The sequence below is a fragment of the Balaenoptera ricei genome, chromosome 3, assembly GCF_028023285.1.
Source record: "Balaenoptera ricei isolate mBalRic1 chromosome 3, mBalRic1.hap2, whole genome shotgun sequence".
Classification (NCBI taxonomy): domain Eukaryota; kingdom Metazoa; phylum Chordata; class Mammalia; order Artiodactyla; family Balaenopteridae; genus Balaenoptera; species Balaenoptera ricei.
In genome coordinates, this window is record NC_082641.1 from 145,237,190 (window position 1) to 145,252,828 (window position 15,639).

The window sequence follows — 15,639 nt, forward strand, 5'->3', positions numbered from 1 at the left end:
TCCATTCTCTATGTCTGTGTCTTTATTCCTGTCCTGACACTAGGTTCATCAGTACTATTTTTCTAGATTCCATATATATATGCATTAGCATACCATATTTGTTTCTTTCTTGATTTAATTCCTCATTTTAGAGGAGCACAACTTCTGATAACTTCCTTAAAATAGGTATATGAGAATTTAAAATTTTGAGATCACACAAGTCTGAAAATGTTTATCCTACCCAGGGAAGTAATTTAAAGTTTGGCTAGGAATAAAATTGTTGGTTGAAGTAATTTTTGTTCTGAATTTTAAAGGCATTACCCCATTGCTTTTTAGTTTTCAGATGATATTACAAAATATGAAAAAATTAAGTTTTTAGTTTATATGTTAACATATTTTTTTCCTCCTTCTTTCTCTGAAAATTCTCAAAAACTTTTCTTTGAGCCCAGCGCTTTAAAAAGTTATGACTAAGAGCCTCACTGAGGAGGGTGCCAACTATTACCTTCACTGTGATATGATCGTTATCTATCAAAAAGTTAAGGATCTTCAACTGCAGTTTCTTAATTCTTTCCTTTCATGGTAGTCAGATTCCCCAGAGAAATCTCTAAAATCCTTCTGCTTGGCAGGGGAGGGCCCGGTTGCTACAGTTCTAGGTTTCTGGGGGAAGAAGGCCATTTATATTACCATCTCGTACGCACATGTTCATTAATCCTTCTTTTTTCAGAAGGATAGCAGCACCCTCAATTGTGGCTGATGTTACAAAAGCCAGATACCCTCAATTGTATCTCTATCAGAGACGACACTCACAGGTTTTGCCAGGAGGAACAAAATGAAGGAGGAGCTGGGAATTCAAATTTCTTAAAACAACCTTTCAAATCATCCTTCAATTTTTAATGTTTTTTGTTGTGGCAAAATGTACATAAGATAATATTTATTGTTTAGCCATTTTTAAGTGCCTAGTTCAATGATGGTAAGTATATTCACATTGTTGTACAATCATCACTGTTAATCACCCCCAGAGGTTCTTTTTTTTTTTCCATCTTTCCAAATTGGAACTCTATAGCTGTTAAACAATGTAATCCCTATTCCCCACTATCCCAAGTCCCTGGCAACCACCATTCGACATTTTTCCTCAATAAATTTCACTACTCTAGCTAACTCATATAAGTGGAATCATGCAACATTTGTTCTTTTGTAACTTGCATATTCACTTAGCACAATGCCTACAAGATTCATCCGTGTTATGTTTTAGCATGGGTCAGAATTTCCTTCCTTTTTAAGGCTGAGTAGTATTCCATTATGTGTATATACCACGTTTTGTTTATCCATTCATCCACTGATGGATATGTACATTGTTCTGACCTTTTGGCTGTTATGAATAATGCTTCATTGAACATGGTGTATAAAAATCTGTTCAGGTCCCTGCTTTAAACTCTTTTGGGTGTATATCCAGAAGCAGCATTGCTAGATCATATGGTAATTCTATTTTCAATTTTTTAAATTTTATTTATTTTATTTATTTATTTATTTTGGCTGCATTGGGTCTTCATTGCTGCGTGTGGGCTTTCTCTAGTTGCAGCAAGCAGGGGCTACTCTTCGTTGTGGTGCGTGGGCTTCTCATTGCGGTGGCTTCTCTTGCTGCGGAGCACGGGCTCTAGGTGCGTGGGCTTCAGTAGTTGTGGCATGCAGGCTCAGTAGTTGTGGCTCAAGGCCTCTAGAACGCAGGCTCAGTAGTTGTGATGCATGGGGTAAGCTCCCCGGCATGTGGGATCTTTCCCAGACCAGGGCTCGAACCCCTGTCCCCTGCATTGACAGGCAGATTCCCAACCACTGTACTGCCAGGGAAGCCATCTATTTTCAATTTTTTAAGGAACTACAATACTGTTTTCTATAGTGCCTGTTTGATTTTATTGATACATTATCCATGAGCAATGCACATGTGTTTTCCATTTTCCTGCATCCTTGTCAATACTTGCTGTTTTCTTTTTCTTTTCTTCTTCTTTATTTTTAGTGTTAGCCATCCTAATCATTGTTAGGTGATATCTCATGATGGTTTTAATTAGTATTTCACTAATGTTTAGTGATTTTGAGCATCTTTCATTATGCTTACTGACTACTTGCATATCTTCTTTGGAGAAATATCTACACAAGATGTTTGCCAATGTTTAAATTGCTTCGTTGTGTTGTTATTGAGTTATAGGCGTCCTTTATATATACTGGACATTAAGTCCCTTACCATATACATATAATTTGCAAATACATTTTCCCATTCTGTGGGTTAGTTTTTCCTCTGATAATAGTATTTGATGCACAAAAGCCTTTAATTTTGATAAGTTCAGGTTATCTATTTTTCTTTCTTTTTGTCCTCTGTGCTTAGGTGTCATATCCAAGAAATTATTGGCAAATCCAGTGTCATGAAGCCTTTGTCCTATTTTTTCTGAGACTTTGATTGTTTTAGCCATTACATATAGGTCTTTGATCCATTCAAGTTAAATTTTGTATATGGTATAAAATAAATGTCCAACTTTAGTTCTTTAAATGTGCATATCCAGTTTTCCCAACACAGTTTGCTAAAATGACTGTCCTTTTCCCCAGTGAATAGTCTTTGTACCCTTGTCAAAAATCATTTGTTCTTGTATGTGAGGGTTTATTTCTGGGCTTTTTGTTCTATTCTATTTGTTGATATACCTGTCTTTGTCTGTACCCTGGCACACTTTTGATTATTGTAGCCTTGTAGTAAATTTTGAAATCAAAATGTGAGACATTCACCTTTGGTCTTGTTTTAGATGTATGGCTCTTTGAGGTCTCTTGAGATTCTGTATGAATTTTAGGATCAAATATTTTTTTCATTCAAAACATTGTTGAGATTTTGGAACATATCACATTGAATCTATAGATTGATTTGAGTAGTGTTGACATCTTAACGATATTAAGTTTTCTAATCCATGAATGCTTGGTGTCTTTATACTTGTGTCTTCTGTAATTTCTTTCAATTTGTTTTTGTAGTTTTCAGTTTACAAGTCTTTGGATCACTTGGTTAAGTTTATTCCTAAGTGTTTTATACTTAGGTATTGTCTACAAGTATCCCTTTTTATGTTGTGAGTTTCTTACCAAATTGACTTAGCTCTAGTTATTTTTTCTGCTTTTTTTTTTCCCTTTTAACCTTTATGCTATAATAAAGTGTTTAAAAGCCTTCGCTGATAAAGATTTGAAATTTTCTGATTTTGTATGTCTGTTTATCACCTTACTAAAAGTTTTGTGTTTGTTTGCCTTTTTGTTTTTGGTAGAATCGCTCATTTCACCATTTCTTATAAAGCAGGTCTAGTGTTGATGAACTCCCTCTGCTTTTGTTTTTCTGGGAAAGTTTTTATTTCTCCTTCATATTTGAATGATAACTTTGCTGGATAGAGTATTCTTGGGTGACAGTTTTTATCTTTCAGTATTTTGAGAATGTCATTCCACTCCCTCCTGGCCTGTAGAGATTTTGTCGAGAAATCTGCTGATAGCCTAATAGGGGTTCCTTTGTAATTTACCATCCTTTTTACCCTGGCTGCCTTTGAAATCCTTTTTTTTTTTTTTTTTTTTTTTTTGTCATGACTTTTGACACTTTTAATATAATGTGTCTTGGAGAAGGTCTTTTTGCATTGAGGTAATTAGGTGTTCCCTTAGCGTCATGGACTTGTAATACAGTTTCTTCCCCACATTTAGGAAGTTCTCAGCTATTATTTCTTTAAATAAACTCTCTGCTCCCTTCTCCCTCTCTTCTACTTCTGGGATATCCATTACCCTAATGTTGCCCTTTGTGAAAGAATCCAATAGCTCTTGTACAATTTTCTCATTTTTTAAATGTCTTATTTCTCTTTCCTATTCTACTTGTATCATTTCTAGATTTCTATCCTCCAGCTTGCTAATTCTCTCTTCCATATGGTCTGCTCAATTTCCAGTATTTCTAGTGCATTCTTCATCTCACTGATTGAGTTCTACAGCTCCAGGAATTCTGTTTGGTTCTTTATTAGAGTTTCAATCTCTTTGGTAAAGTATTCTTTCTGTTCATTAGTTTTATTCTTGAGTTCACTGAACTGCCTTTCTGAGTTTTCCTGTAGCTCTTTTGAGTTTCTACATGACAGCTATTTTGAATTCTCTATCAATTAGATTACAATATTTTATGGATTTAAGTATGATTTCTGGGGAAATTTGTGTGTCATTTGTGTGTGTGTGTGTGTGTGTGTGTGTGTGTGTGGTACGATGTTACTGTAGTTCTTCATGGTGCTTGATGAGTTGTTCCTCTGCCGATGCATTTGAAGTAGTGAAAACCTTTCCACTTGATTTTAATGATTCAGTGGGTTAGAAATTAGAGGCCTTTCTTTTGTTTCCCAGTTGGTGGTGCTATAGCAAACGTTTTAGGTTACTTTTACCTGAGCTGCCTCTTGGTCATATTGGAGAGTTGACACTTTCCATCCTCCACCACCTCTGCCAAGGGTATCACCCTGTACTCTCTTTGTTGCTTCTTGTGCCTCTGGGGTCATGGATGCTTTGTTGGTGCCAAAGTCTCTAGTGTTGCCACCTGGGGCACTTCATTGTTTATCTGGTCCCCTGAGTCGCACACTCTGCTGCCTCAAAGATTGGGACAAGGTTTGCGGGGAGCTGGGGTCACATGAGCACCTTTGCTATGTCCAGCATTACAAGGTTTACAGGCCCTGCCACTATCGGTAAGGGGAGTTTGGGGTCAGAGTTATGGGCACCTCAGTATCTGTTGCCCAGTTACCTGTGCCCATGGGTGTCAATGCTGCCAGGAGTCTGGAGTCATATGTTACTGCCTCCCCTGCTACTACTGGCTTCTCTGGGGTTATGAGCTAAGCTGTCACAGCCTGAGGGCTAGGATTGCAGGCACCATCTTTCTTGCTCCCCTGGTTCTGCCTCCTCTATGTGTTCTAATTCATCCACCTTTAGTGTGGAATTCTCCGGCATCCAGGTGTGTTGGGCAGAGATACTTCTGTTGCCTTGTGAATGCTTTCCTGCTTGTAGATTGAGGAGGAGAAAGAGATAAGGGAAGCATTTCACTCTACTATGTTGCTGACCTCACTCTCCTCTAAAAGTTTTTGACTTAAAGTCTATTTTGTCCGATACTAGTTTGGGTACTCCTGCTTTCTTTTGGTTACTATCTGCATGGAATGTATCTTTGCATCTTTCCACTTTCCAACCTATGCATGTTTTCAGGTCTAAACTGAGTCTCTTGTAGACAGCACATAGTTGGATACAGTTTATTCATTCTGCTAATCTATATATTTTGATTAGGGAGTTTAATCCATTTACATTTAAAGTAATTACTAATAGGGAAGAGTTTATTATTTCCATTTTGTTATTTGTTTTCTGTATGTCTTATAGAATTTCAGTCCCCATTTCCTCCATTTTTGTCTTCCTTTTGTGTTTAGTTGATTTTGTGTTTTCATTCCTTTCTCATTTCCTTTTGTATGTATGCTATAAATTACTATGGGGTTACAAATAAGAGCCTAAAGTTACAAAAATCTGTTTCAAACTTATGCCAACCTAATTTCAATTGCATATAAAAGCTCTAGTTCTTAAAACCTCTGTCCTCCTTTATGTTATTGATGTTACAAATTATACCGTTATATATTGTATATCCATTAAGATAAAGTTATAAATACCTTATGATTTTGTCTTTTAAATCCTGTAGAAGTATAAAAAGTGAAGCCACAAACAAAACTTGTAATAGTACTGGTTTTACATTTGTCCATGTATTTATCTATAACAGAGAACTTTTTCCCCCTTATGGCTTCAAGTTACTGTGTAGTGTTGTTTCATTTTAACTCTAAGGGCTTCCTTTAGTATTTCTTGTAGAACAGCTTATCAGGTAATAAACTCCCTCAACTTTTCTCTGTTTTGGAATGTCTTAATTCCTCCCTGATTTTTGAATGAAAGTTTTTCCGGATGCAGAATTCTTCAGATTTTTTTTCAGCACTTAAAATACAGGCGGACCTTGGAGTTATTGTGGGTTCTGTTGCAGACCCCTACAGTAAAGCAAATATAAAAATAAGGCAAATATCACAATAAAGTGAGTCACACAATTTTTTTTTTATCTCTTAGTGCATTTAAAAGTTATGTTTACACTATACTGTAGTCTATTAAGTGTATAAGAGCTTTATGTCTAAAAAACCAATGTACATACCTTAATTTTAAAATGCTTTATTGTTAAAAAATGCTAACCATCATCTGAGTCATCACCGAGTCACAATTATTTTTTGCTGGTAGAGGGTCTTACCTTGATGTCAATGACTGCTGACTAATCAGGGTTGTGGTTGATTAAGGTTGGGTGACTGTGGCAATTTCTGACAATAAGACAACAATGAAGTTTGCCGCTTGGATTGACTCTTTCTTTCACAAACAAATTCTCTGTAGCATGCAATGCTGTTTGACAGCATTTTACCCACAGAACTTCCTTCAAAATTGAAATCAGTCCTCTCAAACCCTGCTACTGCTTTGTCAACTAAGTTGATGTAATATTCTAAATACTTTGTTGTCATTTTGACAATGTTCAGAGCCTTTTCACCAGGAGTAGATTCAATCTCAAGAAACTACTTTTTTTCCTCATCCATAAGAAGCCACTCCTCATCTGTTAAAGTTTTACCACAAGATTATAACAAACCAGTCACATCTTCAGGCTCCACTTCTAATTCTAGTTCTCTTCCTGTTTTCACCACATCTCCAGTTGCTTCCTCCACTGAAGTCTTGAACTGTCCTAAGTTTTACATGAGAGGTAGAATCTAATGCTTCCAAACTCCTATTAATGTTCAGATTTTGACTTTTCCCACGAATCAAAATTGTTTTTAATGCAATCTAGAATGGTGAATCCTTTCCAGAAGGATTACATTTACTATGCCCAGATCCATCAGAGGAATCACTGTTTATGGCAACTATAGCTTTACGAAATATATCTCTTAAAGAATGAGTTGAAAGTCAAAATTACTCCTTGATCCCTGGGTTGCAGAATGGATGTTGTGTTAGCAAGCATGAAAAGAATCTTGTTGAACATCTCCATCAGACCAACCAGGTGCATTGTCAAGAAACAGTAATATTTTGAAAGAAAGCTTTTTTTCTGAGCAGTACGTCTCAACACTGGCCTTAAAATATTCAGCAAAACATCTTGTAAACAGATGTGCTATCATCCAGGCTCTGTTGCTTAATTTATAGAGCACAGACAGGGTAGATTTAGCATAATTCTTAGCAACCCTAAAATTTTCAAAATAGTCTGTAAGCATTGACTTCGACTTCAAGTGACCAGCTGCCTTAACCCCTAACTAGAGAGTCAGCCTCTCCTTTAAGCTTTGAAGTCAAAGGCATTGACTTCTTCTCTCTAGCTATGAAAGTCCTAGGTGGCATCTTCCAATTTTAGGCTGTTTCATCTACACTGAAAATCTTTTGTTTAGTGTAGCCACCTTCATGAATTATCTTAGCTAGATCTTCTGGGCAACTTGCCACAGCTTCAGCATCATTACTTGCTGCTTCACCTTCACTTTCATATTATGGAGATGACTTCGTTCCTTAAACTGCATAGCCCAACCACTGCCAGATTCATACTTCTGGAGTTTCCTCAACCTTCACTGAATTGAAGAATAGTTGGGGCCTTGCTCTGGATTAGGTTTTGGCTTAAGGGAATATTGTGGCTGGTTTGATCTTCTAGCTAGATGGCTAAAACTTTCTCCATATCAGCAGTAAGGCTGTTTCACTTTCTTATTCATGTTTTCCCTGGAGTAGCACTTTTAATTTCCTTCAAGAGTTTTCCTTTGCATTCACAACTTAGCTAACTGTGCAAGAGGCCCAGCTTTTGCCCTATCTTGGCTTTAGGAATGCCTCTCTCACTAAACTTAACGTCTAGCTTTTGATTTAAAATGAGAGACATGCGGCTTTTCCTTTGACTTGAACACTTAGAGGTCGTTACAGGGTTATTAATTGGCCTAATTTCAATATTATTGTGTCTCATGGAATAAGGAGGCCAAGGAGTGAGAGCAATGGGGGGAATGGCTGGTTGGTGGAGCAGTCAGAACACACGCAACATTTATTAAGTTTGCCATCTTATATGGTTTGTGGTGCTCCAAAACAATTACAGTAGTAACATCAAAGATCACTGATCGCAAAACACTATAACAAATATAAGAATAATGAAAAAGTTTGAAATCGTGTGAGAATTACCAATATGTGACAGAGAAATGAAGGAAAAACTGCTGTTGGAAAAATGGCTCCAACAGACTTGCTTGACACGTGTTTGCCACCAAACTTCAGTTTGTAAAAAACAGGGTATCTGTGAAGCACAAAAAAATGAGATATACCTATATATCATATTCTTTTGGCTTGCTAAATTTCTGCTGAGTAATCTGCTTGGAATCTATTGAGGATGCCTTATATGTGATGGTCACTTTTCTCTAGATACCTTCAAGATTCTCTTTTTGTCTGTCTTTCAAAATTTTGATTATAATATGTATCAGTGTGCATTTCTTTGGCTTTCTCCTCTGTAGAGTTTATTGACCTTCTTGGACTTGTGTATCCGTGTATTTTCTCAAATTTGGAAATTTTAGGCCATTATTTCTTTAAATAATCTCATTGTTCCTTTTCTTTCTTCTCCTTCTGGGACTCCCTTAATATATATTGGTCCCCTTGACCAATGGTGTCTTATAAGATCCTGAGGCTTACTTTTCTTCCTTCTTTTTTCTTTTTTTCCTCATAATTGAGAATTTCAAGTGACCTGTCTTCAAGTTCACTGATTCTATATTCTGCCTGTTTGAAACTCATGTTGCACACTTGTAGTGAGCATTTCAATTCAATTATTGCATTTTTTTAAGCTCCAGAAATTCTGCTTTTTTATAGTATCTATCTTTGTTGATACTTTTATTTCCTTCATATATAATTTCCTCATTTCCTTTAGTTCTTTGTTTTCCTCTAAGACATATTTAAGACAATTGTTTTAAATTTTTTTTCTAATAAATCCAATGCCTGTGTTTCTTCAGTGACTATTTCTGGTGATTTATTTTGTTCCTTTGAATAGGCCATGTTTTCTTATTTATTTGTACACATTGCAATATTTTGTTGAAAATTGCAACAGATTTTGCAAAAAGCAAATTTTGAAAATTTTGAAAAGTCAGCCTCTTATTTCAGTTTTCAGACTTACTCCTACCATAGAACATCTTCACTAATCAGCCTATTGTGAAGGCTTAAGGGCTTCTCGGGTAATTTGGAGGCATATTTTTTCCCCTGGTCTTTTGATTATGATCTTTTCCCCCAACTCCCCTGTATACACGGCTGCTTTTAAATGTCTTGGATGCCCTAAGAGTCTTATCCTGACCTCTCTTAGGGCCTTAGCTATTCTATTGTATTCCTTAATCAGTAGTCACAGGCACCTGAGGTCTTGTAGTATGCTTGTGGTTTTCACAAACCATGACCACTGCTTCCCACAGTTTCCCCTTGCCTGAGATTTGAGCTTTGTTGTTTCGATATCTGATCTCTGAGTTGGCTGACATAGAGATCAATTAGGCAACCCCTAGACAAGTTATAATATTGCTCATTAGATTTGCTCTGCTCTTGCTGGCTCACAGAATAGGACTGGTATGAGACCACTGCTTTTCCCAAAGCACACTGAGCCATGGATAGAAGGTAGGAAAATTACAAATAAAAATACCACAAAATTTCCTACCATTTTGAATGTGACTTTTTCTTCTCTGGATATTCATTTGTTTGCTGTAGATCCTTGACTGAATACTAGAGCTCCTATAAAGCTGTATTCACCAGTCGCTAGTTGTGTACTTAATATTTCCATAGGGAAAAATGACCTGGAACTTTGTAGGCCACCATTTTGCTGATGTTCTTATTTCTTTAATTTTTGGTCTTTTCACTCCTACTTCTCAAAAGTACCAGATTTTGTGATATTAATCTGGTGAATTATCAGCCTTCCCGGTACAGCTTAGCATTTAGGGTCTTCTGTAGATCTTCTAAACATTTACCATTAAGCCACTTGTTTTCTATCCTTACTTTTATTGCTGTTATTGCAATACCTGATCTACCCATTGTTATGTGTTTATATATTTTTAAATTACATTTCTATTGTACTCATGACATTTCAAGTGGGAAGATATATAGAAATTTGTGTGTAAAATTCTTTTCTACCTGGATATCTAATAAATAACATCATTAAAAAAATCATCAAGACTGTTGCTGTACAGAAATGGTTTTGGTCTTATTTAAAAGCTAGAAGCACACTGTATAATATAAATTGTAGGGTTTTCTATATCACATTGACATTTGATTCTGTCAGTAAATTCAGAAAAATACAGCATCATTTAAACACTTACAACTCAACACTTAAGTGCCAACATCTGAGTAAGGGAGTGGGAATGGTTGAACCAAGAGAAATGAATGCTGGAAAGTGGGGATAGGAAAAAATAACAATTAGAGAAGGTAGAAAAATATCAAGTACCAAAGTGATTGAAAACACAAGAAAGGTGGAGAACTGAAAGCATGAGAAGAGGTCCATGTAGGGAGAGTGACTTGGATTATGAGCACGAATTATCTTAGTCTCTTTCTAAGTCTCTGTAAGCAGGAGAATATATTAAAAGTGAGAGTTAGCCAAGTATAACTGAAATTACAGAAATAATATTTCATAAGAAATGCATCATCCTTCAATTCCCTTACACAAATAGAGATGACAACTGACTCAATGGAGATTTTTAAATGCCTTTTTGAAAGTAAAACCTTGTTTTTTAACTTAAATTTCTATACCATAAGAAATGGTAGCCTTATACATAGTAAAGTTAGGAGATACAATGTTTACGTTAAAGCATCTTTGAAAATGAGACAGTCTATATCCTCTAATCATATGGTGATTCATAATTCAGGGTACTTTTGAAGAAGTCAAAATAAAATGTTAGCTACAGTATGCTTCTTGAATAATAATTATTTTTATTTATTAGCACAGTAGTAATTATCCAGGTATGTTAAATTCTGTTAAATATACTGCATATTGTAAAAATCTGAAAGTGATAGTAATTAGTATTCAGACAGTGTTAAAGTAAGTTAACACACATTGGTATTACTGTAGTAACTTGATTAGATGGCATGCTACCTATTACCTTAATTATTCTGCTTATTGATGTAATGCCAAAATTTCTGCTCTTTTATCAATTGGAGTACCTAAACCACAATTACTCTGTACAATACCTAAAACTGGTATCTTTCCTTATTGGTACAATGCCTCTTGACAGTGTGATAACATGCCTCTGTGAGTTTTGGCAATCTGCCATAAAGCAGTGCTATTTGCAAAAGGAGAAATCTTGTCTCTCTGTGTGTCTTTGTATACTTTATGCTCGAAAGCAGAAAATTATTTACATATTCCTATGCCAGGCTGATACAATGCAGGCTATTTTGAGGTTTGAAACTGAAAACAATGCTATTCAACATAGAAGGGACAAGTATTTCAAAACATCATGTTTTGAAGTATTTCTGGAAGTGGAACTGTTTTTTCTTGAATGTTACACACCCCAACCAGGTTTGACAGAATCTTCCATCTGACACATGAGCAGGTGATGTCTTCCTTATCATAAACTTGTACCTTTGGGATTCCTGTCTTTGGTTGTATCACATTTCAATTAATGTGGAAATGTTTGCTCAAGCAAATATTTCTAATATTTTAAAACCTTTAAGTAAAATATAGTCTGTTAAACTCAGACCCTTTTCTTTTCCTTCATCAGGGAAGTATGAGATATTTGCTCTCTAAAATTGTTTTTCACATATGAATCACAATGAGCAGAGCAGTAGTAACAATACTTTTCCAAATATGTTCTGGAATGAGACAGAGAAAAGGAGGGGGAGTGGAAGGAGGAGAGAGAGAGGGAGGGAGGGGGAGAGAGGGAGAGAGAGAGAGAAGGAGATGATAATTTAAAACAATCTATTGTAACTAGGACTTGAAAACTTTTCTTCGTATCTGGATTACACTATTATTGATGCCCTGCAGGGAACCAGTTCTGGCAGAGTATGTATTTTTTAAATTTCTTATTTTTTTATTACATTTCATTATGAAAATTTTCAAACATGTATAAAATTAGAGAGAATAGCATAATCAACTTCACAAATATATCACCTGAATTCAATTGCTGTTAACATTTTGCCATATTTGCATCAATGTTTTTTGTCCTAGTCTAATCTAAAGCAAATCCCAGATCATCATGACACATTACCCCTAAAAACTTCAATACACCTATTTAAAACGTGAGAAAATTTGGTACATACCAGTGACTTGTTTATATATCCAAAATATATTTTTGGCCCTTATTTTTAACAACCTCTTCATAGCATTTGACCTCATGACTATATTTTCCTTCTTAAAAATCTGCCCATGTCTCTTTTCTGGTTTTTCTCCTTCCTTCCTCCTGGGCATATTTCTTTCAGTCTTATTCTTACATTCTTTTCACCCTACCCTTACCTGTGGACACACATTTTAATTATGTGATAAATCTGGGTTTCAACCTCCAACATCTATTCATTTTATATCAGGGATTTGTTAACTACCAGTTGGAGCAGGGAGGGAGAAAGGGAGTGAAGGGCAATAAACAGTTTTAAAAATATAACAAATGATATTATGGAATTATCCCTCCTAAAAACCATGGATGTAAAGAGTGCTTCCACATAAACCCATGTGCTGTCATTTTCCTCATGTACGTGTACTACCCCAAATATATTCTAATAGCCCCATAATTCTAACCTTCAGTCTCTGTGGAACTTTTGTGGAATATTGTTACCAAGCTTAAACTGCCATCATCCAAGAAAAAAAATAGGACAGGATCCCTGGTCATTCATAAAAGTTGCCATACAATAAGAAGGTCATTTTGTTTATGTCTAAAATATCATCTGATCACCATGATTAAATCAAAATTTGGAAGCCAGCAGCCAGTGTCTAATTGAAGCCTGAGGTTGTACACCTGGAATCTCAGAATGTGACATTATTTGGAACAAGGGCCTTTGCAGATGTAATTAAGATGAGATCAAGGTAAGATCATCCTGGATTTAAGGTGTACCCTAAATCCAGTAACTATTGTCCTTATGAGAGAAAACCAAAGAGGGATTTGAGATCCAGAAACAGAAAAGAAAGAAGGAAATGTAAAGACAGAGACAGGGACTGGATTACATCACAAGCCAAAGAAGACCTGGAGCCACCAAAACCTGAATGAGATGAGGAAGGATTCTCCCTAGAGCCTTCAGCTGGAGCGTGGCCCTGCCACCACCTTGAATTCTGACTTCTGGCCTCCAGAACCATGAGAGAATAAATTTATGTAGTTTTAAGGCATGCAGTTTATAGTAATTTGTTACAGAAACCACAGGAAACTAATACGCAACTGAAAATACTAAAAAGATTGCTGCAACACAAATACTGTCATTGTGTACAGTACACCTGACTCATAAAAAGATGACAGCAATAGGAAACAGGAAAATAATAGAAAATTGCAACACTGCTTGAAAGACTATTTTAAACATCTGGTTAGAAATTAAGAATAATTTACTAAAATCGATGTACATTTAGGGAACAAATGAAATTGTTTTGAAATTGTTTTGTGATATATATATTTTTTCCTAACACAAGGAAGTAGTCATAAGGCTTGATGGGATTCCCAGGGGAGGAGGGGCCTTTCCCTATGTACAGTCTTTTTTTTTCTGGATAAAACTATTGCACACCCAAATCAGACGTGATAATTTAAATGGTAAACACCAGGGAGGGAGATATGCCAGGCAGGAAAAGAAGCTATTGATGAAAATTGCTTGTGCTACTAAAGAGAGGGAAAGCTGCTTAGAATATGTTGTGCACCAGAGATGAGACTTAAAAATGAAATACACCTTTAAGCATAACTTAAAATAAATAGTTTGTGTTCTTGCTGAAGGACTCTGGAAGAATATTACTGTAACAAATTGCTATATTTAATTCTTGACTAGCAGCCAGGTGTAGGTCAGACATGAAATTTTTCTATTAAAATAACCACTAGCGAGGGAAAAACAGAACCTCATGCTTAGAGACACACACATACACATATCATATTGTATGTAACTCGATGGTCATTATTTCATGGTGACCAGACAAGGCAACATGTGACAAAAAGCATCCAGGGTCTCTTGACTAGTGAGTGATAACAATGGGATACCTACGATTACTGACACTTCTCTAACAGATATTTCACCATGAACTATTCACTGCTGTCTTGGGCTATAGTATTTCTGAGCATTCAGGAGAAATCAACAGCCCAGTGCAGCTCAAGGGGTACAACCAGACACAGCATGCTGATGCCCAGGGAAACCAAAGGAATCCAATCCCGGGCAGGCAACCCTGCCTCCCAGCAACCCTCCTCTGATGACATGTGGGAAGTCTCTCTCCTGAGAGTTAATGTGTAATAGACATTATTGTTTGAAAATGGAAATCAGAGTGATTCAACAGCCACCTTTCTTTTCATATTTATTTTTCCCCTTTTAAACTGAGATGTTTTTGATTTTGTTGAATTAAATAGTATAGGAAGCAATCTGCTGCTGTCACCTGCAGTGCTTTTGTTAGATTAATGATCATCAACAGGCTGTATAGACTGGTGTTCGTTAGAGTAATGTTAGGCATTACAAATAAAAGAGTATTAAGCATTAAAATATATCCTACTGGCATCAGTCTCTGTCTAGAAAAGTATCATTTAGCTGACTAACTGATGTTGGTTTTTATATAAAACTTACTAACATGTTAGGAAGGATTTGCAATTCCCAGAGCTTTTGCAACGTCAGTGATGGGGCACATTATTAGATGCAGAACTTTTGTGGAATATTGTTACCAACCTTAAACTGCCATCATGCTAGAAACAAAATAGGTCAGGTTACCCGGTTATTCATCAAAGTTGCTATACAATAAGATGGTCATTTTGTTTATGTCTGAAATATCAGCTGAGCCCCTTGATTAAATCAAGTTTGGAAACCAACAGCCAGTGGGTTAATGGAGGCCTGAAGTTGTGTTTTGTTTGATCTGAGTGGTTTTTAGTAACTTGCCAACATCTATTGATAAAATGATCATATGAGTTCATCTCCAAATCCCAAATTCCAGCTTCTTATGAATGAATTAGAATATCTGGGCACACTCGGGCCACATGCCCACTTGAATATTATTGGCTGGAACTCCATGGTGGCTTACACTTTTAGAAAGGGCACCGAGTGTGCCCAGATTATTTTTCCATTTTGCCACCATCCCCTTACTGCTTGTCACATCACATGTGTTGGTTGCTCTTCATCATCTGACTAGCAAGATAACCTGACCATTTGACTTGTTTATGTTATCTGTATGGCCTCTAAAACAATGACGTTCTAAGGGCCTGGTCTAAATTCTTACTTGGGGGTATGTCACCTCCGCAAGGCCGTGCTTTTTCAGGCCACAGGATTGTGTGCAGTGGATTAGGTATCCCAATTCCTAAAGAAAGATTCTAAAGGGGTAACTTACGCTCTCAGACAAGTCAGACACCTTTAATCCCAACTGCTAATGTTCTCACGCTAGACATGCTAGTAGCTTGTTGGTCTCAATAATTCTGTCAATTGGAATTGAGAGTGTTAAGCAATTTGAGAAGAAATTTGCCTGCTGAAGTGGTA